The following is a 27,144-nucleotide window of genomic DNA, read 5'->3' on the forward strand; positions in this document are numbered from 1 at the left end:
TTATATCCCAAGCGTCTTTGTGGCCTTCACTATAGAATGTTCATTTGTGAGCTGTAGATTGTTCCTGGTGAGTCAAGTAAGAGTCAGCTTGGTGTCATTGAAATAAAAAAGAAAGGGATCGAAATTTGGATTCTTCCAGTAGTTACTGGTGTGACTTTGAGCATGACAATCATGAGAGCTAATGTTCATTGAGCATTTATTATGTCCTGGTGACTGTTTTACTGCTTTACATGCATTGAACTATCCAATCCTTTGTCTCCTCAATTGTAGTCAATAACACCTAATGAGCAGCTTTGCAATAGATTATACGAGCTAACATATTAGCTAAATCTCTTTGCATGTAGTAGGCTTGACACAGATGTCAGTTTATCCCTCCCTCTTTCCCATCATGCATAAATAATTTTAGATTCCCAAATACATGGATTGCTCCACCAGCCCTGATACACAATAACAATAACACTTATAATAATAGTTATTATAGCTCCCATTTATTCAGGACTTACCATTTGTCCGTCAGTGTACTAAGCCTTTAACGTATATAGACCTATTGAGTCCTCATGATACCCTTGTGTGTCAGGAATATGATCCTGTTGAGTCTGCACCACCCTGAAAAGAAATCCCAGAAGGGAATATTTTTCTTCGCAAACCATCACCAGCATTTATCACTCCCTTACTTTGAACACACACGCGCACACACACACACACTTTTCTTCATCTTAATTTTTTTTTACAACTGCCTCCTTTTTGTTTCTCTGTGCTTCCACTCTACATATATTTCATTTTTTGTTTTATACTTTGAATTATTTCCTGCTCAAAAATTACAGTCTTGGAGAGAAAGCAAAAAAAAAAAAAAAATCTTCCCCTTTGCAAAGCTCAGCACGAGTGGGAATCCTGCCATTGAACAGCCTGTCCATGTTCAATTTTAGCATCATATAATTTCCTGCATAATTGTTTAAATGTCCTCATTCTCATCCCTGTCGCTCCCCCCACACTTTGCTATTTTTTAAAGAAAGCATCCAAATTCCAAACTGGTTCAACAGGGAATTTCACAGAGGAAAAATGCCAGACCGCATCATATGCCTTGAGTTATCGCAACAACTAAGGAAAAAAAGTCGTGCCTCTGAGATGGAAGTCCTCCAGTCTGCCGCTGCCTTCAGTGACCTCTCTTCTCTGCCAGCCTCTTCAAGGCCAGGCATGTGAAAATTCCTCATGTGTTTGTGTCATTTGATTCCCAAATATCACATAACCAAAAATATTAAAATAAAACTGCTCATAACATTTTCCTGAATGCCATCTGGGCCCCACTGGAAGCTGACACTATCTGTCAAACCCAAGATAACCACATTTTCCCCCTCCTTCGTATGTGTTAATGTTTGTCATAATGGATTTCACTTTAATGTCTCAAGTACATTTATGACATTCTTTCAACCAAGTGGCACTAATGACTTTCATTATTATTTATGCTCTTCCTTAATTATAAGACTCTCACCTCTCTCATTACACACACTCCTTCATAACCCCCTCACTTGCATACATGCTCTCTGGTATGAGGCTAATGTGCCTTGGCTTCCAGTTTCAGAAAACACAATGATTAATTACTCCTGTTAAATCACCCTACCCTAGGGTAATCAGATTGGCAAAATGATAAGAAGGGCCAGATTGCTGCTCCAGAAGGATTTCCCAGGACACCTGTCAGAAAGAAATAAAAGGAGAAGCCCCCAACTCCCAAATAAATAAATGCATGGCATGCATGCTTGTCTTAGCCCTGGGATGAATCACAAGGAGATGCAATTTTAAATTAAAATAATAGAGCATTTGGTACAAATGCTCTGCACTGTGGATGATGATAGATTCAGTGAAGTGAGTAGGCACCAAGCATTCTGCCATGTAGTACCATGCTTCTTCCATCAATTAAAATACTGTTTAGAAAGAGCTTACCTGCTTTTTCTTGCATTTCAAAAATTGCACCAATTTTTTTAGCTTCTCCATCAAGAGATGGAATTTCTTGTGTAACCCATAAATCTGGGCTGGGTTTATGATTGGATTTATCCAAAACAAACTCACAGAAGAGACACTGTATTTGTTCCAAGCCTGGACTTCAAGAGGTCTTACAGATCCCACTCTGCTTTCTTACAGTTTCCACTCTGATCTGCTTTCTTGGTGCCTCCACCATTTTCATGGGAACGAGCCCCAGATCTCCACACGAAGTGAGGCCCCCTGTGTCTCAGACAGCCCTGATTCACTTACTAGCTGAATGAAGAGGCATGAGAAAGGCCAGCCAAGATTAGCCAAATCATAACACACCATAAAGTCCAATTGAAATTGCCAATCTGCAGAACCATGAGCTCAGGAAATGTTTGTTGTTTCAAATCTTTTGGGCTGGTTCATTATACAATACAAGGTAAATGATATACCTGTCAAAGGAAAGACATTTGGGCATGGAGGCTATGGTGAAGACAGAAGAGACCAATTATTACGAAAAACTTACTTTGCTTCAGGTACAAAAATAAATAAACTCAGCAAATATGAGACAGAGCTAGTATTCTCATCTGTATCCTTTTGAAAATGAGAAAACTGAGGCCCAGAGATGGCACAAAATTGGACTGAAGAAATAATTTGCGCAAGATCTTGGGGAGAAAGCAAAGTTCAAAACTATTGCACTATTTGGTTGTGAAGACAATGTGTGTGCAAGTACCACACTTGCTGCCTTGGCGCACAGACTGAGACCACCTCACCATCCAAAGCAGCATTTCTGGTTTCCCCTATTCCTTTCCCACTGCTCCAGCCAGGGCTAGCAAAAAGAGATAGCCGTGAGTGGCAAGGCAGTGAGGACAGCACAGTCTCCTTGATTTGCTTCTGATCAGGAAGTAGAACTGCCCTTTTCGCATGCCTTTCACAGGAACTGTTTAAGCCATAGCCAAAGTCACACCCAAGTAGATCATGAATATTGTCCAACCTGCATTTCAGTGTATAAAATTCATTTATTAAGTGGGAGTTGAACAATGAGAACATATGGACAAAGGGAAGGGAATATCACACACCAGAGCCTGTTGGGGGGTGGGGTGCAAGGGGAGAGAGAGCATTAGGACAAATACCTAATGCATGCAGGGCTTAAAACCTTGATGATGGGTTGATAGGTGCAGCAAACCACCATGGCACAGGTATACCTATGTAATAAACCTGCACCTTCTGCATATGTATCCCAGAAGTTAAAGTAAAATTAAAAAACAAACAAAAATATAAGTAAAAGGGTCTGCATATCTGCTTAAAAGGCTATTTTTTGTTGTTGTTTTGAAAGCTGTTAGAATCTTTTTCATTATTATGCTGGCCTTTTGCTTTTCTTTTGTAGAAAATTTTTCATCTAAAATCACAGCATCTTAAGAATTGAGTGCAGCCTTGGTTCTTTTTTTTCCCCTTTGCTGAGGAACTAAAGAGGATGAATTGCTTCCTTTTATACTACTGTATATCCAAATGTTATTTAAAATCAACACAAGTTGAAAAATAATAGTGATTATTTCCAAAGTTTACAGGTAATCTGTTTGCTAATTTGAATTTAATTTCCTATTTATCCCATTTGGTTTTTACTTATTCTGACCTTATTCAAATTTCATGTATACATCATTCTGGGGGAACTTTATTTTTTATACCATTTAGCAATTCATTCAAAATATTTACTCTCCTAGCCTTTGATTCAAATCTTAACCCTGCTACTAATGAGGTGTCTAGGTATGGACCTCGGACCTGCTCCTTCTCTGTAAAAAGATTGGGATAAACTGTTGATCTCTAAGGTCTCTTCAATTTCTGTAAAACTAATTATTTTATAAAGAAAAGCATGCCTGCTTTACCTTCTATGGATGAATTCGAATTTTCCGATGTAAACATCATGAAGTTAGAATACATATATTGAGCTTTCCCAAGAGACCTTTGGCAGTCCTAATTTTGGAGGCCAAAATCCTACTCTAGCAGATTCCCACTGTCAGATGCTTACATATAGAGGGACTACTGAAGGAAGTTATTAGTATAACTTCCATAGCCCTTCCCATTGGACTTTGTGATTATGTAATAATGAACAAGCAATGAGTTTTAAGCAGAAATATGTAAAATGAGACAAGTGGGAAGATAACTGCTTATCCAAACTACAGATGTTAATAAACTCAATATGTAATTTTTCCCCAGCTGAGATCATCCTGTCTTTGTAATAAGTTAAATACCATTCATATATTCTTCTGCACTAGTTCTAAATTCCAAAGTTTTATAAGTCACGATGTTCCTAGAACAATCATCCCAGTGACAAAAGGTGAGCCCAGTTCCTGGTGGACTGCCTCAGAATCACCAGAAAAATCTTATGCAATTTCTGATCTCTCCTTCTGACCTAGGAAATTTTAGTTCATTAGTTCTGTAGTCAGGTGAGGGAACTCACATTGTTAGTATTGTGTTGTTAACAAGCTCTTGAGGTTTTGAGAGTAATTGCTCGGCAAGTTGTTTCATGTGGGATAAAATGAGCTTCATTCTAAGTGGCCAAACTATTATTCTTAACTATGTGCCCAATCCATGATATTTATTTCTAAAGGGACATAGGATATTAACTATGGTAGAGTAGAAGGTGACATGAATCTTGGGTAGCAATGACAACTCTTTTCTCTGTGACCTCAAGTAATCAGTTAACTTTTCTGGGTATCAGTTTCCTTGCCTGTAAAAACAGGTTTTACATAAGACAGTGATTTTCACTATCTTTGAAAACGTGACAAGATGCCCTTGGGGTTCTTTTGGGGTCACTACAATTATGAATCTGGGCAGTGGTTAAACAGATCAAGTCACACAAGGCTCCTCAAGTAGAGCAATCCTCTTTGATTTGTTTACAGTGTTAAATAGGATTATGTCTGGAGAAAGATCTCTGATGATAGAATTCTGCACAAGATGTCTCCCAGGACCATTCTGGCTCTGCTGTTCTTTGGTTCTGTACAAATAGCTATTAAAAGGAGAATTACACCAGAACAGGATCACTTGAAAAGTAAGGTTGATAACAGTCAGACCTGAAGTTAAGGAGCAATTAGTATCATCACTGTGTGAAAGACTTACAGCAAAGCATGGTATCTCATCGATTTCTGTAGCTATTAAAATTAACTCCCAAAGCTAAGGAAACAGCCCTGGAAATCACAATTAGAATTCCATAATTGTTACCCTTGTCATGCTGTGCCTCTGTTGTTATACAAGGCAGAGCACAAGCCATGGTTGCTAAACAGTCACATCTCATAGCACACAACTCCTTCAGTATTCAGAGATAGGCAGCACAGAATATGTGGCATAGTTCTACTCGCTCTTTAAGACCTTGCTCAAATATCACCTCATCAGTAAAACCACTTCCGATACTGCACATCTCCACTCAGGAAACTGCAAATCTGAGCATTCTCAACATCTAATAATAATCATAAATAAAAATGACAATAACGAATATAATTTCTTCACAGGTCTAGGTTTTCTTTCCTATCTTGGGAAATCACTTAAGTTTTACCCAAATAATAACTTGGAACACGATCATTTTCACTTTGTCTATCTCTGCCATCAGACTAAGCGCTGTTCCAACCTTAGCAATCTTTTTGGTTGATGAATACATAAATACATTTTTTTATCCCTTCCAGTTTTCCCCATTCTTTCAATTCCCATAAACTCTCTTGGCTCCATTTCAAGTCTGCTACCCCGATTCAGTTAATCAGCTAGGCTGTGATCTAATTAAAACAAAAGACACTGAAGTAGGCATGACTATTCGACCAACTCATTGGATATTTTCCTCCTCAAAGAGAAGCTTCCCTAATCTTTAACTAACACGAGTATAGATGAAATGTTTTGAAGCTGGACTTTCTTTCTAGATCCACTGTAGGATTCCTTTTCCTCTAAAATCCAAGGCACGAAGCTCGAGTTTCACATTTGTTTTTATTCTAAATTTCCCAGCTACTTCAGTGCTCAATGAGTTTAGGCCACAAATGCTGTCAACTCTGTGATGACATGGACTTTACACTCTTGCTCCGTAGAGCACCTTGCAAAGTAACCTTAATCATCATTGCTAGAAAATATGGGTTGTTTCTGGAAGATTTTGAACTGTGAATGGGGAGAGGAAATTGGAACTGTATAGAGATGCCTTTTTATTGAAGTGGTGACCATTATCAAGAGGTTTTGTATTTACAACTTAAAAATGATTTACGCTTGTAAGCAGTGTTTCAGTCCCTCTTCCTTATAATGTCTAAGACTCAGTTTTCTTTTCTGTAAATTATGAAAATAATAGCATTTATCTCCTAGTATTTTTGTTACTATTTAAGTAAGTTAATGGATACAACACTCACCATTGTACCAGATATTGTTGTGAGGATGACAAAAGTAAATGTTCTAAGTACACAAAATTACCCTTTATCTGTTAATGCACTAAACTATAAAAATAGATTTTAAATGTTAAGGCATCTTTTTGTTTCTGGGCTAAATCCTGATATTCAAAATAGATTTATAATTTGTCTTGGATTTGACATGTAATGATGAAGGACCCTAAAGGAAATACAAAAATGTATAGTTAAAAGGATAATGTAGATCATTTACAAAAATAGTTGCAATTATTTGACACCTTGTATCAAAGATGCCTTTTAATATGACTTTTCCCTTCTTCCCATCAAGAGGTAGAGTTCTTGAATACAGTTTAGGGGTATTGGACATTAGAATGTAGCAGACATGAGTAAGTGTGGGTTTCAAGCTTAGTCTTTAAAGAGGCTTTCCATGCTTACGTTTGCTCTCTCAGAAGCCTGCCTAGCCATTTTGAGACCCACGGTGGCTTGGCTGCTAAAGATAAGAGACACATTGCCCTACTGCTTCCACATCACCCCAGCTAATAGCTGGCCTATTCCCAGAAGCAGAATTATTCTGTGGAAGTGCAGCTAATAACAGATTCAAGAAGGAGTCCAGCTGAGAACAGAAGAACCGTTTAGCTGACTTAGGCTAAATTGTCAACCCAAAGAACTGTGAGGTGAATGATGATTTTTGTTTTAAGCTACTCAGTTAGGGGTGACTTGTTATGCAGCAGTAGCTAACTAATACAAAAGGCATGGGTTTTGAAATCTGCCAGTGAAGATTTCACAGAAACCCTGTGAAGTAGGGGTTTCTGCTCTGCATGAATGTAACTGATAGAATATTGTTGGACACTTTCATATGTATATTGAACTGGATTTTTCTGTTGTGAGATAATCACATATTTTCTCTGACTCAGACAGGACTGATAATTAAGTACGGGAGTCAGATAGATTTGGCTTGATTACATAGCTCAAATTGTGTTCCTATTTAAAAACTAAACCTCCAGATTACTATAAAAGATGGGGAGATCCTCACAATTATCACGCATATGCACGCACATGCACACACACACAATCGCACATATGCAAAAACACTTTCATTTCTTATTCTTTCATAAAATCCTTGAGCCCTTCCTAGATACATCTATAGAGTTGCAAAGTGAGGGTTTTTAATTATAATATGTAGTAGTAACAAAATAAAAGCTGGAGGGTAAGGAAAATATGATTTAAGCCTTGCTGTCATTCTGTGAATCACAATTCTATCATATCACAAACTTTCTTATTGTCTTCAGCTTATTATATGTCACCATGTTTAATAAGATAATGCCCACAAGAAACAGTTTCTTCCCCAGAGAAAGGTTGACTTTTTAGATGTTTTATACAAGAAGTGCTACATGTTTTTCAACCCCCATGGTCCTCTCTCTCCCTTCCTCCCTTCTTCTCATCCTGCCTCTTTTCCTTAATTTTTCTTTTCTCTTTTTAATGCAAATTGTCCATTGTGATTATAAAGGAACAGCTTTGTTGGTTGCCTATGTTCTTTGTTTTGAATAAGGTTGCACTTTTGATGAAGCCCAATTTTTTAAAATTAGTCCTTAATCAGAAAGGAAGAACAAGAAAGTCATGGGCAATACCTTCCAGTCAGCAATTCTACATCTAATCTAAGAAACACTGAGTAGAAGGCAGGTCATGAAGAAAAAAAAAAGACCAAAAGATTTAGAGGGAGAGATAAAAATCAAGTCCACCTTCTGGCCCAATCTAGGAAATAATAAACATTCCAAAGGGTATAAGATTTATATGAAAGATAATCTTAGAAATATAAATGAGAAGAATATCATAACACTGAAAGCTTAATAACTATAAAACACACTTTATTTTTACTAGTGAAGAAAACTATTTGCAAAGTTTCTCTGCTATTTCTGCTTTTAAAATTACTGTAAAAATAAAGTACTGCAAATATTTTGTAATTCAATGTGTACTGATAAAATTAAACAAGATTTAAAAACTTGCCTCCCTTCTCTCCCAATCTATTTTTACTCCCTAAGAGTAAACAATTATTTCAGGTGATCAATGCCATAACTGAATGTGGGATTTCTTTTCATTGTCCTTCCCGGTTGATCTGTTGGATCTCTGAGTTGGATCCTTCATATTATCTACTCTCTTTCCTTCATCTTCATTTTTCTTTGTTTTGTTTCACTGTAGCTTACTTATTTTTTTTCCAAGAAAGCTAATTAAAATTAAACTTATGAGCCCCTATCTAAGTTTTTATTTTGTTCTTACACGTTTTTTTTTTTTTTTTTTTTTTTTTTTTTTTTTTAGTTTGGCTGCATATAGAAATCTTAGCTAACAATATTTTTCCCCAAAGGAGTTCAAAGACATTGCTGCATTTTTGTCTAGCTCAAGCAGTCTTACTATTGGTGAATCTAATATAAGATCATTTAATTTGAATTTCTGAAATTTCATGAGGATATATTTAGGCATGAATCACTCATTTTTGTTCACTGCTTTGTGTGTCTTCTGTAATCTAAGGCCTCCTGTCTTTCTTAGCTTTGGGAAATTTTCTTATATTATTATTTGATTTTCTCTCTTCTGTTTTCTGGGATTTTTTTTGGAGGTCCTATATTGAATCTTAATTTCCATTAATTTTCCTCACATATTTTTCACTCCTTGTTCTCTATGTTCAATAATTTTCTTAATTTTTTCTGCTACTGGTTATCTTTTGTTATTTAAGTTTGTTATTTAAGTGATTATATTTTTAATTTTCTTTTTTTATACATTTTTTATTATACTTTAAGTTCTATGGTACATGTGCACAACGTGCAGGTTTGTTACCTATGTATATATGTGCCATGTTGGTGTGCTGCACCCATTAACTTGTCATTTAACATTAGGTATATCTCCTAATGCTATCACTCCCCGCTCCTCCCACCCCACAACAGGCCCCAGTGTGTGATGTTCCCCTTCCTGTGTCCAAGTGTTCTCATTGTTCAATTCCCACCTATGAGTGAGAACATGCGGTGTTTGGTTTTTTGTCCTTGAGATAGTTTGCTGAGAATGATGGTTTCCAGCTTCATCCATGTCCCTACAAAGGACATGAACTCATCATTTTTCATGACTGCATAGTATTCCATGGTGTATATGTACCACATTTTCTTAATCCAGTCTATCGTTGTTGGACATTTGGGTTGGTTCCAAGTCTTTGCTGTTGTGAATAGTGCCACAATAAACATATGTGTGCATGTGTCTTTATAGCAGCATGATTTATAATCCTTTGGGTATATACCCAGTAATGGGATGGCTGGGTCAAATAGTATTTCTAGTTCTAGATCCTTGAGGAATCGCCACACTGACTTCCACAATGGTTGAACTAGTTTACAGTCCCACCAACAGTGTAAAAGTGTTATTTCTCCACATCCTCTCCAGCACCTGTTCTTTCCTGACTTTTTAATGATCACCATTCTAACTGTGAGATGGTATCTTAATGTGGTTTTGATTTGCATTTCTCTGATGGCCAGTGATGAAGAGCATTTTTTCATGTGTCTGTTGGCTGCTTAAATGTCTTCTTTTGAGAAGTGTCTGTTCATATCCTTCTCTCAACAAATTAGATATTGATGGGACATATTTTTAATTTTCAATAGCTATTTCTTCTATGATTCTTCCATTTTCATGGCAATCTAACATTGTTTTATTGATATAATACTTTCCTTGATAATTTCAGTCTACTAATTAGAATGTAGTTTTTAACAACCTTTGATTTCAAAAGTTGTTGCTGGTAGGTTGTACCAACAGTCTATCTTTGTTTTTCTGTTCTTTGTTTGCTTTATTTCATGCAACAAGAGCATATGATGGGGACACAGTTAGTATCCCCACATGACCCTTTCACTGGAATGTAAGAACTGGTTATAAATTCTATGCATACTACTTCACTGTTGGGGATTGGAGGAAGAAACATGCCGGCTACCTGTTTCCAAAAGTAAGCAAAGTGTGTCTTCTTCTAAGTTGTTGTAGAAGTCTATTGCTTTGACTCATGGGATGCCAATAAACTTGAAGTGAGCAAGGCTTGTTCAGGCCTTGAAATCAGGGTTTGTGCATGAGAAATGATCTCCCTGAGAAGCCAGATGTGAAAGATTTTGGAATAAACTACTGAATGATGGCAGACACTAAAGAGAGAGAGGAAAAGAGAGAGAGAGAGACCACATGGAGGAACACTAAAGCCGTACAGCTCAGACCAACTGCCATCTGAGTGCAGCTGAGTGAGCCATCTCAGCTGGTGTCATGTGTAGGAGAACAACACGGCTGAGCCCTGCCCTAATTCCTGATGTACAGACTAAAGAGAAACAATAACAAATAAATCACTGTTTTCAGTCATTACAATATGAGGGAATTTGCTCCAGAGACAATTTTCTATCATCACTCTGGCAGCTTTAATTTCCCACAGGAAGATTATCTTATTTGTTTGTAGAGAGCTCCCTCGATTTCATTCTGGGGATGAAATGAGCTGTATCAGTCACTCTTCATACACAAGAGTAGCAACAGAAAGGGATATGGGGACTCATATTTGTTCTATAAATGGTTCTAAAATTAACCTAAAGTTATATTTCTGTCCCTCACGTTTCCACTCTCTCCATCTCAGTTCTCCAAATTTGAACCTCTTTGTTCAGAGAGAAACATTTCTCATCTTCAGCCATTTCCCAAGGACACTATTGCCTGTTTCTCTCTGCTTCAGTTTGTCCATTAATCCGTTTCAATCCACTTGTTGTATTTAGAAATATGTCTAAGTTCTCAGTGCTGACAAGGACATAAACCTTTTGTCTCCTCTCAGTGTGGTTTTTCATTCTATCGTCTTAAATAGAAGACATTCTTTGACTACAAATATATGATCATTGCTATTTAGCATACCTTTAACATTGAAATTGCATGAGATGACAGATATATCAAAAAAAAGTGCCTGATTCTAGCACATTTTATTGTTCTAACAGACAGTTACATCTAGAATAACAAATATATAGCTGTGGTATTTTCTCATGTCATGCACTATGATTTGTTCCTTTGTTTATTGCATGACTGCGTGAGCATGCTAAGAATTTTAAAAAGTCTACCAGAGATATCTTGTTTCATTACCCACCATAAAATTTTAAATATGCTTTAAGTTGATTCAGGATCCAATGCTTTTCTTCTTCTTGTTATTATTATTAATTATTATTATTATTATTATTATTATCATTTTACACAGTAATAGAAGTTTTTCTTTCTTTTTGCTTCTGGGAGATTACCTCCAGGTCTTTTCTCCAGTTGCCTACAATAATTGGATTAAGAGTCCTCTGGATGACAAGGCTAGGTGATAAATTTTATTTAGGTTTTAGATTAGAGAAGTTGTTAGATTTTGGGATAGGAAAAGTGATAATAATAGTAACGTCTATTCAATCTTTGTGGGGCCTCACATTTAACTTTCCTCACCAACCTCATTTTTAGCTCTCCTTCTCATATATTCCATTTGCCAAAATGGACTATGCTTCATCTTTAAAAGATACATAATGCCTTCATGCCCTCGTGTCTTTACTCAGGAGATTTTTCCCATCTGAAAAGCACTTTCTATCCTATCCTTCCCTGTAAAAACCCTCCTTGACCAACTCAAATGCTGCCATATTCAGCAAGCCTATACCACTGTCAATTGAATTTTATTTATTTCTCTTCTGAATAATCAGTTATAACAGAGCGTTGATCACCTTTTATAGTTTATTGCTTAGAGATATTTTTGGTTTGTATTGTTTCACTAAAATACGTGTGATAATTTCCATTTCTAATGTCTTTTCTGGTCTGTTTCCATCACCTTTTATCACAGTAGCTTCTTCCTTTCTTTGCTTTGATGGCTTCATGGCGTGATGCTTATTATATTTTGTAGAATTATATTTATAAATAATATCAGGTCATGGATGAATAGGTACTCCTCTGCAGATGATTTATACTTGATTTTCTCACATACCTAGAGCCATTATTTGTCTTAAGTGACCTCAAACAAAATTCAAATAATGAGATTCCTTAGACTACTCAGTCCACATGAAACTAGGCAACAAAAATACCCAAGATAATCTGATCCAACCTTATCTCGAAGATGTAGAGCTTTAGGAAACTAGACAATGTGGGGTTATGTTTCCTACATCATCTAAGTCTTGCTCTTTAATTTCTTTTGTGTTACCCTTGACAGAATGCAAAAAGGAACATCCAAATTTTCAGGATGAGCTAATATCTTGAAGGAAAAACTAACTTGTTCATCCCTGAGTTCCCATTTTCCCTTCAGGTTTTGTAGAAATAATACTGTATTAGCTTGTCAGGTTTTGGATGCTGTCATTTTTTTTTTTAAGAATAATATGCTATCTAGAATTTTTTGGTTTTCTTCAGTTGGTTTGAAAAAATTATGGAAAATCAGAAGTTCTCAAAATACAATATCTACATGTCTTCGATTCTCTATTATATTCTCCATCTTATGAGTCAATTACTCCACTAGATTACATGCTCTTTGCAACCAAGGAAATATTTTGTTTGCTTTTGTATCCTTCCTGACTCTTTTATTCCAATAGATCTTTAAAAAGTCAGGTTTTAAATTTCTGTGTTTGTCACTTGTTGTGGCCTTTTTAGATAAGTTGTCCATTTTATATAAAAATTTTATGTATTATTAACATAAAGTTGTCCAGAATAACCTACTACTATTTTTATGAACATAGAATCTGTAGTGAAGACCCCACTTACCTTATTTATATTGGTAATAAAATATTTTTTATTGCCCTTTGATTATTCTTGCCAAAATTTGTCAATTTGGAACACTTTTCAAAAAGTATTCTTTTTTATTTTATTGATACTCTCTATTGTGTGTTTTAAAAGTTTCATTATGTCCTAAGCTTATATTTATTGTTCTTTCTCTATATTCCTTTAATCTAATTATTTTATCTACTTTCTTTTAATTAAATTTATTCTTTTTGCAATTTCCAATTTCTCAGAATAAATGATTTATATCTAAAACCTCTCAGCTTACTGATTTATATTTGAGCATTCTTCTTTTCTAATGTATACATCAAAGACTATAAAGTAATGACATCTAATTTCCATTATATCATCTGTGTCCTATGTGTTACTTAGGAGTGTATTTTAAACTTTCCATATAGGAAAAAGAAAACAGATTTCCGTTAGCACTAGAATGGATAGATTATGGAATATGCACAGAATGAAATGCTACTGACAATTACAGTGAAGGAACATTTTTTCCATACAGTGGTATGCATTAATATATATATTGTTAATCAGAAGAAAAGATAATAAACACTCTTATCTGTGTTTGTATATTATACATAGATATATGTGGTTAAAACACAGACAAAACTAAACTACTGTAGGTTCTTAGATGTCAGGATAGTGATTATCAGTGTGGGAGGTGGGAGCATTGATTGGCAGAGTTGAAGAGGAGGTTTCTGGAGTGCTGGTGATATGCTAGTAATATCTATTATTTTACCTTAGTGGTGGTTTATGTGGGTTTGTTCATTTACATCTCATTATCATCTTGTACACCTAATATTTAACGACTAAATATTTGTATGTTATACTTCTATATAAGGCTTGAAAGGGTGTAGAAGTTGTTCAATACATGTTTTTGAGTGATTAATATCAACAAGTTACAACACTGGACATCAATGGGTATAAGTGGTAAATAAGATATGGATTTTACCTTGACAGCACTATAATTTAAGATATAGAAAAATAAATCACACTACTTTTTATGACATATTGGAATAGGTATTATAATTATGTAAGAATAATTATACTGCATAACTATTTATTTGACATTTATTGAAACATGGGACTAATAAACACATGAGAGATGCAAAGAAAATACGTCTGTTAAGACTTTAAGTTTTGATGATTGAAATAACGTAGAATTGGGTGTCCAGGGCTGGGAAGATTAAAAAATAGACATAATCATAACAAGGGCCCTTTATGGAACATGTGAAATTACAAGGCATTAACTCATTTAACTGTTACAACAATTGTATACAAGTACTACTATTTTGATTTTACACATAAGAAAGCCAGAACTCTCATAAATGAAATAAGTTGCACACAAGTAGCATTTAAGAGCAGAGGAATCAAACCTAAGTTTGTTTGACTGTAGAGTCTAGGTTTATAGATCCTAGTCTGTACTGTCTCTTATGAAGAGGAGGGCATGACAATAATGAGAAGTAAAGGAGAAAGAGTAAGTACAGAGTTGCACAGCACAGTAAGTATAGGGCATAGTTGGGGAAAACGATATTTCAGCTTATTATTTTGTACTTACAAAGAAAAAGCTCCTCTTCCTCTGCCTATTCTATTCCATGCAGTGACGGTTAAGGAAAAGCCGCTCTGGAGGCTTGTGGTGGAGGAAATAGCAAGAGCCATCTCTATGTCTTTGAATCTCAATGTTTGAATTCTTAAGTTTAGAGGGTGGAAATCCACCAATGAAGTGAATACTTCAGGCTTTTTTTAATTTCTAGGACACATCTGCACCTGGAAGTTATGAGAACAAAGGACAAAGAGATAGGGCAAGCTTTGTGAGCACTGTCAACCATTTATTGTTTTCATAGTTGATGCAAGTGTTAATCAGAAATTATCCACTTATTTCTCAGAAGAAAAAAAAAATAATAAGACTGATTGTCCGGGTTTGACTTTTGACAAAGTTCATGGACTTCATCCCCTCTTTGTGAGGTTGCTAATTGGCAAACCGTGCTGAAGTTTTCTTTGGTCAGTAGATGCTCTTGAATTTAGAAAATAACAAAACAGGCCCCGGTGTGTGATGTTTCCCTCCTTGTGTCCATGTGTTCTCATTGTTCAACTCTCACGTATGACTGAGAACATGAAAGTTTGGTTTTCTGTTCCCATGTTAGTTTGCTGAGGATGATGGTTTCTAACTTCATCCATGTCCCTGCAAAGGACATGAACTCATTCTTTTTTATGGCTGCATAGTATTCCATAGTGTATATGTGCCATATTTTCTTTATCCAGTCTATTATTGATGGGCATTTGGGTTGGTTCCAAGTCTTTGCTATTGTGGATAGTGTTGCAATAAGCATAAATGTGCATGTGTCATTATAGTAGAATGATTTATAATCTTTTGGGTATATGCCCAGTAATGAGATTGCTGGGTCAAATGGTATTTCTGGTTCTATATTCTTGAGGAATTGCCACACTGTCTTCCACAATGGTTGAACTAATTTACACTCCCACCAACAGTGTAAAAGTGTTCCTATTTCTCTGCATCCTCACCAGCATCTGTTGTTTCCAGACTTTTTAATGATCACCATTCTAACTGGCGTGAGATGTTATCTCATTGTGGTTTTGATTTGCATTTCTTTAATGACCAGTGATGATGAGCTTTTTTTCATATGTTTGTTGGCCGCATAAATGTCTTCTTTTGGGAAGTGTCTGTTCATATGCTTCGCCCACTTTTTGATGGAGTTCTTTTTCTTCTTGTAAATTTGTTTAAGTTCCTTGTAGGTTGTGGATATTAGACCTTTGTCAGATGGATACATTGCAAAAATTTTCTCCCATTCTGTAGGTTGCCTGTTCACTCTGATGATAGTTTCTTTTGCTGAGCAGAAGCTTTTTGGCTTAATTAGATCCCATTTGTCAATTTTGGCTTTTGTTGCAATTGCTTTTGGTGTTTTAGTCATGAAGTCTTTGCCCATGCCTATGTCCTGAATGGTATTGCACAGGTTTTCTTCTAGGGTTTTTATGATTTTATGTTTTATGTTTAAGTCTTTAATATATCTTGAGTGGGGGGAAAGAGGAGAGAGAGCATTAGGACAAATGCCCAATGCATGTGGGCTTAAATCCTAGATGACAGTTTGATAGGTGCAGCAAACCACCATGGCACATGTATACCTATGTAACAAACGAGGAAGTTCAGCACATGTATCCCAGAAGTTAAAGTAAAATTTAAAAAGAAAATAATAAGACAAAGAACATTAAAATAAAACATTTATAAGGAATAGGCATGAGGTTGTCTGTTTTCCATAAGGCCCATCACTCCTGATTGTTTTTCATTCAATTTGTGTCACTCGCTCACAACATCTCCTGGCTAAAGTGGGCATTTGAGTTTCCCATTTCTAACTGTAAGTTGGCATTAAAGTACCTCAACTTTGGAATCAGAGTGCATGAAATTAAATCCTGGCTATCTGTGACCTTAGGTAAGTTATATGTGTTAATTAATCAGTTTTCCCATCTGTAGAATGGAATAACATGTTTCCTTTGAGTTACTGTATATAAAATTCTCAGCACAGTATCTAGCAGAAACTCCTAATAAAGGTTACTATGTATCTGTTGGCTTACTGCCATAATTACAGATAGGGAGTCAGGGCCTGGTATATCAAAACCTACCCTTCCATGATGTCACAATGCCTGGAAGCTTTCCACCTTGCTTGCTTCTGCCTGCTTATACTTGGCTGAAATAGTCCATCAAAGCTAACTACCTCTCACATTTGAGGTCTGGCCCATGACAATTTTCAGTGTGACAATTTTGCTACTCTAATAAACTCACCCTTGCTAACTGGAGAAAGGTAGAAGTTATGTCGAGTCCACCCATTCCCATTTTACCTAGTAATCCCATAATACTGCTAAAAACAAAAAACAAAACAAAACAAAACAAAAAACAAAACAAAACAAAACAAAAAAACAGCTTACTCAAAACAATGGCTCATGTTTCAAAGTCCCAAACTTAGCAACATTAATCCTTTAGTTAAAATATTACTATATGATTCCCAGATTACCAGAATATTGCCTAGTTTTCATTTTGGCTATTTAGATAATGTAAACCAATTCTGATTTTTTTAATCAGAGTTTCAGAGAGCCATACAATTCAAAGACATTTTCTCTATTAAAATGCAGTAACGAACTCTCAGGTCTTTGAAATTATAGAGTTTCGAGTGAAAAAATCTTCTTGGTAAAAAACGGGAATGGAGATCTTGAGGTCTTTCAGCTCTTTTATAAATATCTTAAAGTTTAATCCCTTATTACAAACATATTAATAAGCCTTGTCATCAGGTAACTAGGTGTATCGTATTTAATATTGCCTTTGTAGTGATGATTTTCAAAGGAATTTCAGATTTGTCATACTGTGCATAAAATTAAATATTATGCACACAAAATCTTTCATTTACTCAAAAAGGGGGTAAAACATAGTGAATTAACTTGCTGCTGCATGTTTGCCAAGATATGCTAGATTGCTTGATAAATAAGATAAATGTAATTAAACTTTATCTAGGAATGCCAGAATAACTCATAATTTTGCCAAATCATTACAATGCTGAGTACTCAGAATATGATGAACAGTGATTCTGAACATGACTTAAAGTGATTTCTTGAATCAGGGTTCATAATAACATTTATTTCACTTTTCTTCATACAACAAAAATGTATTACAAGCAGAGTATTCTGGAATTATAGGTTGAAGTTTCACTTCTGAGTCACTATTCAAGGTGTATCTTGGGATCTATTGTTCAGCTGTGTGGTAGGCCTCCCTCCATTCATCAACTACATCTCACCTGTACTCATCTTTGTTACACAGGGGCTGAAGAAAAGAATCTACCTTCACAGAGTGATGTTCTGCAAAGCAATTTTATTCTAGTATGAGTGTTAAAAAACAAAGCTATTAATTAAAAGCATAGGTCATATAAATTGTCAAGGTATACACATTACAGAATAATGGAAATTCTGGTATCAAAAATAAAAAATGTGGAGGGAGAATTAAAAATGTAAAGTTGTTTACACAAAGTTAAGTAGCCATCAGCTTGAAATAGGCTGTTGTATATATAAGATGTTCTATGAAAGCCTCAAGATAATCACAAAACAAAAGTCTTTAGTAGAATCACAAAACAAAAATACAATGGATTCAAAGCATACCATCATAGAAAACCATAGAACCACAAAGGAAAACAATGAGAGAGGAAGAGAGAGACAAAATATTTACAAAACAACAAGGAAACAGTTAACACAATGGAAGTAGTAAGTCCTTACCTATCAATACAATAATTACCTGTAATTTAAATAGACTAAATTCTCCCATAAAAAGACAGAGTGGCTGAGTTGATTAGAAAAAAAAAAAAAAAGACTTAATTATATGATGCCTACAGAAGAGTCACCTCATTTTTTTTTTTTTTTTTTTTGAGATGGAGTTTCGCCTCACCCAGCTGGAGTGCAGTGGCACAATCTCGGCTCACTGCAACCTCCGCCTCCCGGGTTCAAGCCATTCTCCTGCCTCAGCCTCCTGAGTAGCTGGGATTACAGGCATGCACCACCAGGCCCAGCTAATTTTTGTATTTTTAGTAGAGATGGGGTTTCACCATGTTGGTAAAGCTGGTCTCGAACTCCTGACCTCATGATCTGCCTGCCTCAGCCTCCTAAAGTGCTGGGATTACAGGCATGAGCCACTGTGCTTGGCCAGTCACCTCGCTTTTAAAACTAAAAGTAAAGAAATGGAAACTGGTTGGGCACGGTGGCTCATGCCTGTAATCCCAGCATTTTGGGAGGCCAAAGTGGGTGTATCATTTGAGGTCAGTAGTTCAAGACCAGCCTGGCCAACATGGTAAAACCTTGTCTCTACTAAAAATACACACAAACACAAAATGAGCCAGATGTGGTGGCACATGCCTGTAATCCCAACTACTCAGGAGGCCGAGGCTCAAAAATCACTTGAACCCGGGAGGCAGAAGTTGCAGTGAATTGAGATCCTGCCACTGCACCCCAGCCTGGGTGACAGAGTGAGACTCTGTAACAAAAAAAAAAAAAATCCCTCAGGAGGAAATCACAATTGTAAATATATATGCACTCAATATTGGAGCACCTAAATATATAAAATAAATATTGAGAAATCTAAAGGGAAAGATATATCACAGTAACAGTAGAGGAATTCAGTATACCACTTTCAACAATGAATAGATACTTCCAAACTGGGGCCAGCATTACTCTGATACCAAAGCCAGACAATAATATTACAAGAAAAGAAAAACACAGGCCAATCACCTTCATGAACATAGATGCAAAAAATCCTCAACAACATATTAGCAAACTAAATTCAGTAATACATTTAAAAGGATCATCCACCACAATTAAGTGGGATTTATTCCACTTAATGGAATTCAAGGATGATTCAATATATGCAAATAAGTAAATATAATACCTCATATTACCAGAATTAAGGAAAAAAATTATATAATCATCTTATTAGATACAGAAAAGTCCTTTCATTATCCAACCCACCTTCATGATAAAAACTCTCACCAAATTAGGTATAGAAGGAAAGTACATCAATATCATGAAGGCCACATGAGAAGTCCCACGCTAACATTATACTCAATGGTGAAACATTGAAAGCTTTTAATCTAAGATCTGGAACAAGACAGGGATGGCCACTCTCACTAGTTCTGTTCAACATAATATTAGAAGCTCTTACCAGAGCAGTTATGAAAGAGATAGAAATAAATGGCATCCAAATATAAAAGGAGAAGTGAAGTTGTCACTATTTGCTGATGACATGATCTTATATAAAGAGAATTCTAAGGGCTCCACTGAAAATCTGTTAGAACTAATAAACAAATATAGTAATATTGCAGGATACAAAATTAACACATAAAAGTCAGTAGCATTTCTATATACTAACAACAAACTATCCAAGAAAGTAGTCAATAAAACAATCCCAATTATAGTAGCTGCAAAAGATTAAAATGTTAAGATATCAAGACGTGTACACTGAAAATTACAAAACATTGATAAAAGAAATTGAAGGAGAAAAAAATAAGTAGAAAAATATTTCATGAACATATGTTGAAAGAAACAGTATATTTTCCAAAGCACTATTTTACATTCCTATCAGCAATCCATAAGGGTTGATATGATTTATTGCATTAATTAATTAATTTCAGATGTTAAACCCACCTTTCACTGGTGGAATTAATCACAATTGGTCATAGTGTATAATCTGTTTTATATGTTGCTATATTTGGTTTGTTGGTATTTTTGAGGAGTTTTACATCTATATTTATAAGAAATATTAGTCTGTAAGTTCTTTTCTTTGTATGATGTCTTTATTTAGTTTTGGTATCAAGGTAATACTGGCTTCATAGCTCATAGCATGAGCTGGAAAATGTTTTTTCTTGCTTTTAATTTTTGAGTTTGTGAAGGCTTGGTATTAATTCTTCAAAGTTTGTGTCTTTCTAGGAATTTGTGTATTTTGTCCAAGCTATCTAATTTTTTGGCATAGAGTTACATTTCTTTAGTTATGATCTTCTCTTTCTGTAAGGTCAATATTAATCTTCCTTCTTTACTTCCTAATTCTCCTCTTCTTTCTCAGCCAGTCTAGCTAAATGTTTTCTTAAATTATGTTAACCTTTCCAAAGAAACAATTTTTTTCTATTGCTTTTTAAAATGTTTATTTTATTAATATCACTCTAATCTTTAGTGGTTCTTTTTTTCTTTTTGCTCTAGAAGTACCTTAATTTTCTTTTTTCCTATGTATTAAGGTAGAAGGTTAGGTTATTTGTGATCTTTTAACTTATTTAATACAGGCATTTAGAACTATAAGCAGTGCTTTAGCTACATATCGTACATTTTGTTTTGGTGTTTCTTTACTTTCATTCATCCCAATGTGTTTTCTAATCTCTGTTGTGATATCTTTCTTACATAATCTGTGACTTAGAAAATATTATTTTATTTCCACTTGTGAATTTTCCCAATTTTTCCTGTTGTTGATTTTTATTTCATTCCATCATAGAGAAGATATTTTTCATATTTTAAATATTTTAAAATTTATTGAGGCTCGTTTTGTGGCCTAGTACATGCTGTATTCTGGAGAAAGTTAAATGCGAACTCAAGACAACTGTGTATTCTGCCGTTGTTGGGTGGAGTGCTCTATAAGATGCCTGTCAGGTCCCGTTGGTTTATACTGTTTTTGAAGTCTAATATTATCCTGTTAAATTTTCTGTCTTGTCGCTCTATCCACTACTGAAAGTGGCTGTTTAAGTGTCCAATCATTTTGGTTGAATTGTCTATTTTTCTTTCAATTATGTCCATTTTTGCTTCATGTATTTTGGGGCTGTCTGTGTACAAGCATACCTTTTTGATATTGTGGATTTGGTTCCAGACCACTTCAATAAAGCAAATATTGCAATAAAGCCAGTCACATAAACTTTTCTGTTTCACAAGAATTAAAGTATAAAAGTCATGTTTACACTATACTGTAGTCTATTAAGTGTGAAATAGTAGTATGCCTAAAAAACAATATTCATATCATAATTTAAAAATACTTTATTGCTAAACAATGCTAACAATCATCTAAGCCTCCAGCAAACCAAACTCTTTTTGTTAGCAGGATGTCTTGTCTCAGCCTTGATGGCTGCTGATTAAACAGGGTGACACTTACTGAAAGTTGGGGTGGCTGTGGTAATTTCTTAAAATAAGATGACACAATGAAGTTTGCCAAATTTTTTGACTTTTCTTTTCATGAAAGATTTATCTGAAGCATGTGATGCTATTTGAGAGCATTTTAACTTCTTTCAAAACTGGAGTCAATCTTACAAAACCCAGCCACTGCTTTGTCAACTAGGTTTATGTAATATTCCCAATTCTTTGTTGTCATTTCAACAATATTCATAGCAACTTCAATAGGAGTGGATTCCATTTCATGAAGCTCCCTTTTTTCCTCCTTTATAAAAAGCAACTGCTCATTCAGTAAAATTTTATTATAAGGTTTCAGCAAATCAGTCACATCTTGGGGCTCTACTTCTAATTCTCTTGCTACTTCCACCAAATCTTTAATTACTGTCTTCACTAAAGTCTTGAACCCCTCAAAGTTATATCATGCAAGTTGGAATCAACTTCTGTCAAACTCCGGTTAATGTTGATATTTTGACCTCCCTTCATGAATTAGGAATGTTCTTAAGTGTATCTAGAATAGTGAATTCTTTCAAAGGTTTTCAATTTACTTACCCAAATCCATCAGAGGAATCAGTATCTATGGCAGCTACAGCCGTATTTCTTAAATAAGACTTGAAAGTTGAAATTTCTTGATCCATGGGCTGCAGAATAGATGTGTTAGCAGGCATGAAAACAGTGTTAACCTCCTCGCACGTCTCCATCAGACCTCTTAGGTGAGCAGGTGCATTGTCAATGAGCAGTAACATTTTGAAAGGAATCTTTTTTTCTGAGCAATAGGTCTCAATAGTGGACTTAAAATATCCAATAAACCATGCTGTAAATAGATGTACTGTCTTCTAGGCTTTGCTGTTCCATTTATAAAGCACAACCAGAGTAGACTTAGCATAATTCTTAAGGGTCCTAGGATTTTCAGAATGGTAAATGAGTATTGGCTTCAACTTATAATCACCAACTGCATTAGCCCCTAACAAGAGAGTCAGCCTGTCCTTTGAAGTTTTAAAGCCAAGCATTCTTCTCTTGAGCTATGAATGATCTAGATGGCATCTTCCTCCAATAGAAGGCTTTACATTGGAAAATCTGTTGTTCAGAATAGCCACCCTCACCAATTATCTTAGCTAGGTCTTCTGGATAACATGCTGTAGCTTCTACATCAGCACTTGGCTGTTTCACCTTGCACTTTTATGTTATGAAGACAACTTCTTTCCTTAAACCTCATGAACCAACATCTGTTAGTTTCAGACATTTCTTCTGTGGCTTCCTCGCCTCTCTCAGCCCTTATAGAATTTAGAGAGTGCCTCTATATTAGGCTTTTGTCTTAAGGGAATGTTGTGGCTGGTTGATCACCTATCCATACCACTAAAACTTTCTCCATATCAGCAATAAGGCTGTTTGCTTTCATATTATTCATGTGTTCACTGGAGTAGCACTTCTAATTTTCTTCAGTAATTTCTCCTTTGCATTTACAACTTAGCAAACTCTCTGACACAAGAGGCCTAGCTTTTGGCCTACCTTGGTTTTTGACTATCTTTTTCACTAAGCTAAACCATTTCTAACTTTTGATTTAAATTGATAGATGTCAACTTTTCCTTTCACTTTAACACTTAGAAGCCTCGTACGGTTATCTATTGGCCTGATTGCAATATTATGTCTCAATGAATAGGGATGCCTGAGGAGAGGAAGAGAGACAGAGAATGGCTGGCTTGTGTAGCAGTCAGAATACAATTTATCAATTACTTTCAACATCTTATATGAGCACTGTTTGTGGAGCCCCCAGACAATTGCAATAGTAACAATGATCACTGATCATAAATCACCATAACAGACATAATAATACAGAAAAGACTTGAAATATTGTGAGAATTACCAAAATATAATAGAGATAAAAAATGAGCACATACTGTTGGGAAAATGGTACTGATAGACCTGTTCTTTGCAGGGTTGCCACAGATCTTCAATTTGTATAAAAAGAAAAGAAAAAAAGCAATATCTGCAAAATTTAATCAATTGAAGTATATCTGTGTATATTTAAAATTGTTATAGCTGCCTAATGGATTGACTATTTTATCATTATAAAATGTTCCTTTTTATCTCTAGCAATAATTGTTTAAAATTTTAAAGTCTATCTTGTCTGACATTAGTATAGCCTCTCCTGCTTTTTTGTGGCTTCTATTTGCATTATATTTTTCATTTTTTTACTGTCAATCTATTCGTATCTATTAATCTTAAGTGTATTTACTTTAGACATCACATATTTGGATGTTTTTTAATCCAGTCTGGCAATCCTTGACTTTTGGGTTATTCAGTCCAACCACATTTAATACTATTACAGATGTAATTTTATTTATGTCTGTCATTTAACTTTTTTGAAAAAAAAAGTATCCTTTTTGTTCCTCTATCTCTCCTTTATTGCTTTTTTTGTACTAAGTGAATTAGTTCTAGTGTAACATTCTAATTCCTTTAATAATTTTGTTACTATAATTTTATATTATTTTGGGCTTCTTCTGATAACTTCTTGATAAACTTTTCAGCTCTTGTTCTATGCTTCCTTAACTGCATCTCTGTGCTAACACTTGCTTTTCTTGCAATGATGCTGATATTGAGAGGTAGTGGAATTTGGGTACCTGTAAAGCAGCAGTGTGCATGTTTATACATCCATGTGTCCAGTTCCTCGTAAGTAAACATACTAATACGGTAAAACCTGGTGAAAAGGTCTGTACTCAGGAGCCTTTTCATTTGCTCTCATTTACCATGGCTACTTGACATGACCCAGTCTGAACCTGCTGTGATCTCTACTCATGTGCAGTTAATTCCCCAATAGCCAGTGGAACTTACCGGGTATAACAAGCAATCTGTAAAAAGCAAACTACTATAGATCTTTGATTTGCCTTGTTCTCCCTGCAAAGCATGAACAAATTAATGGAAAGCTTTATCTTTATCATAAAACAATAATCTCTGTAGCTCTGAAAATGCAGGCAGTAACAAAACAGAAATATGCTGCAAAGATTAGTGCAATAGAAAAGAAATGAATAATGTAACAAGATCTTAAACTGGATTATCACCCCAAGCTAGCTTGTCAGAGCACTGGGTAGCTTATTCGACAATCCATCTTCCTCAGCAGTCACAGACTATGTGTTGGTTAGCCTCATTAGAACACCTCGGTGCAGCTCCTGTCCAGCATTCTTATATATTAAGTTCATGCCAACAGACAAAATGGTAATTGGCCAATGTTTGAAGCCACAAATAACATAGTATGCTGTACCCATATCCAAATTAGCCAAAAGATACTAGCTTGGAGGTCATACAAAATCAAAAACTCTTCCATTATAATCGTTTATTTCACCCAGAGACAGCATCTTAAGTACTCATAGAAATTCTACTGAATACTCAAATAGCAGCAAACTGTTTTGAAGCAATTAAGACATTATCTTTCTAGGGCCATGCCAAAGTAGTAAAAGCAAATAAAACTATGTAGTTACACTAGCCCATTACATTATCTGGGTCTAAAACTTAAGGTATGCGGTATCATAGCATACAAATGCTTTCTGAAATATTTATATACTCAGTGATATTTTCAGATTAAACACCACCTAGTTATCCCAAAGCCCTCTGCTAGACATGCTAAGTCCTTTGCAGGAAAAGGAGTGGAGGGTAATAAAATGTACATAGAAAAGCATGATCTAAATAGAATGCATCTCAAAGTCGAGGCCCTAATTGTATTTGTTTGACTCCATTTAAACCAGAATTTATAAGTCTGATTCACAAAGCAAAATATTATCCTCCTTGAACATGACCAGGTTATCCAGTTCTATCTTGCTGAGCTCTGTGTGATTACTGGAGTAGACATAGGTGCCCAGATGACACAGCCTCAGGACAGTGGTTTATCCAAGATGTGCCACAAGCCTTCTATGACCTATGCTTGGGGGCCAATAGTATAGATTTTTTGTCAGTTTGTTTAAAACAAATTAACTTAGTCAAAAAAAGAAAAATAGAGGGCATTTGTGTTTACCACATCTAGGCCTATGCTTACCGCCCAGAGTGAATTACAGGGCAGATTTGGCATGACCCGTCTCCCGTTTGTCGTGTCCCATGACATCGCAGAGATACGAACATCTCTCACCAATCAAGTATCTGATTTCTCTTCTCTAGGCAGTGATTGCCTGATGTGGGTTTTATAGAATCTAGAATACTCATCATCCTGAATTTGTTAATGGCATTCATGATAATATTTCCAACAAATTAAGTTAAAAAAACTACTGCAGAAGTTATGTGTTTATAACTGTCAGCCTTTGCTAACAAATTTATTGTAATGAACACTGTTGAGATGAGTTAATGTGAATTTTACCTCACAACATTTGGAAAATTAGAGATGTCTCAATTTGCTAAATGTCCTTGCAAAACTTGACCTCAACTGTTCAGGATTGGAATCTTTGATTAATATCCTTCTTACACAGACTAGCAAGGAAGACTTGATCAAAGAAGCAGAACAACTAGGATCTATGTCTACATCTATGTCTATATCTTCGTCTGTACCATCCATAAAATCTCAGGAATAGGGGATTTGTTATAGGGATTTGACCTCACACAATTGGCTTCTGCTGTGGTACTGGGCAGGGCAGGCAATACCAATTAATAAATATTCAGAAATTTGTTAAACTATGAGTAGCTAGATACCATAACTCCACTGGGAAGATGGATATGATGCGAGTGAGAGCAAGAACAAACTGGAAGCCTGCAAAGATGTGCTAAAATCCACGTGGACAATCTAGAGTTCACATCAGGCTTTCACTTCCTAAAAGTGTACAAATTCAATGATGCAGATGACATACACCACGGTGTTAGAGCAGGAGTGAAGAAACTGAAGGAGAAAAATTGGTGGTAACTGGAGGAAACATGGATTTGGCTGCTATCTCATTTAGCCAAAAAGTCGAGCAAGCAAATCTATGACAAATGCAGCAACAGCAACAGTGTCTGACCCTACACTGACTTTCCTAGTGTAAACTGCCAATCAGAAGCTATGTATATATGGTTAAGAGAGGGAGTATCAACTTTGGGATTCCCCAAATAATGAGACATTTTTCTATGTCCTTAGCTGTGGAGGTATAAGCCTACCTGCCTCATTTCAGGCAGCCTCAATTTGTAGTTCAGCCCCCTTTTGCCTTCTTCAGACTCCCTCTTTAAGAAGCTGTGTTGGGCCTGCTTATATGGGATTTGAAGGGGAGCTAGGGATTGGACATTCTTCCATGCAAGCTTTAAAACAGTTCTCCAGGTAGAGAGTTTCACCAACTACTAATTCATCAATACTCATTGGACCATTTTGTGTCTTACAACAGTTAGCTGCTATCTCTCGTCCACTGTCTGCTTTCAGTAT

This window comes from Nomascus leucogenys, chromosome 4 (assembly GCF_006542625.1).
Source record: "Nomascus leucogenys isolate Asia chromosome 4, Asia_NLE_v1, whole genome shotgun sequence".
Classification (NCBI taxonomy): Eukaryota; Metazoa; Chordata; class Mammalia; order Primates; family Hylobatidae; genus Nomascus; species Nomascus leucogenys.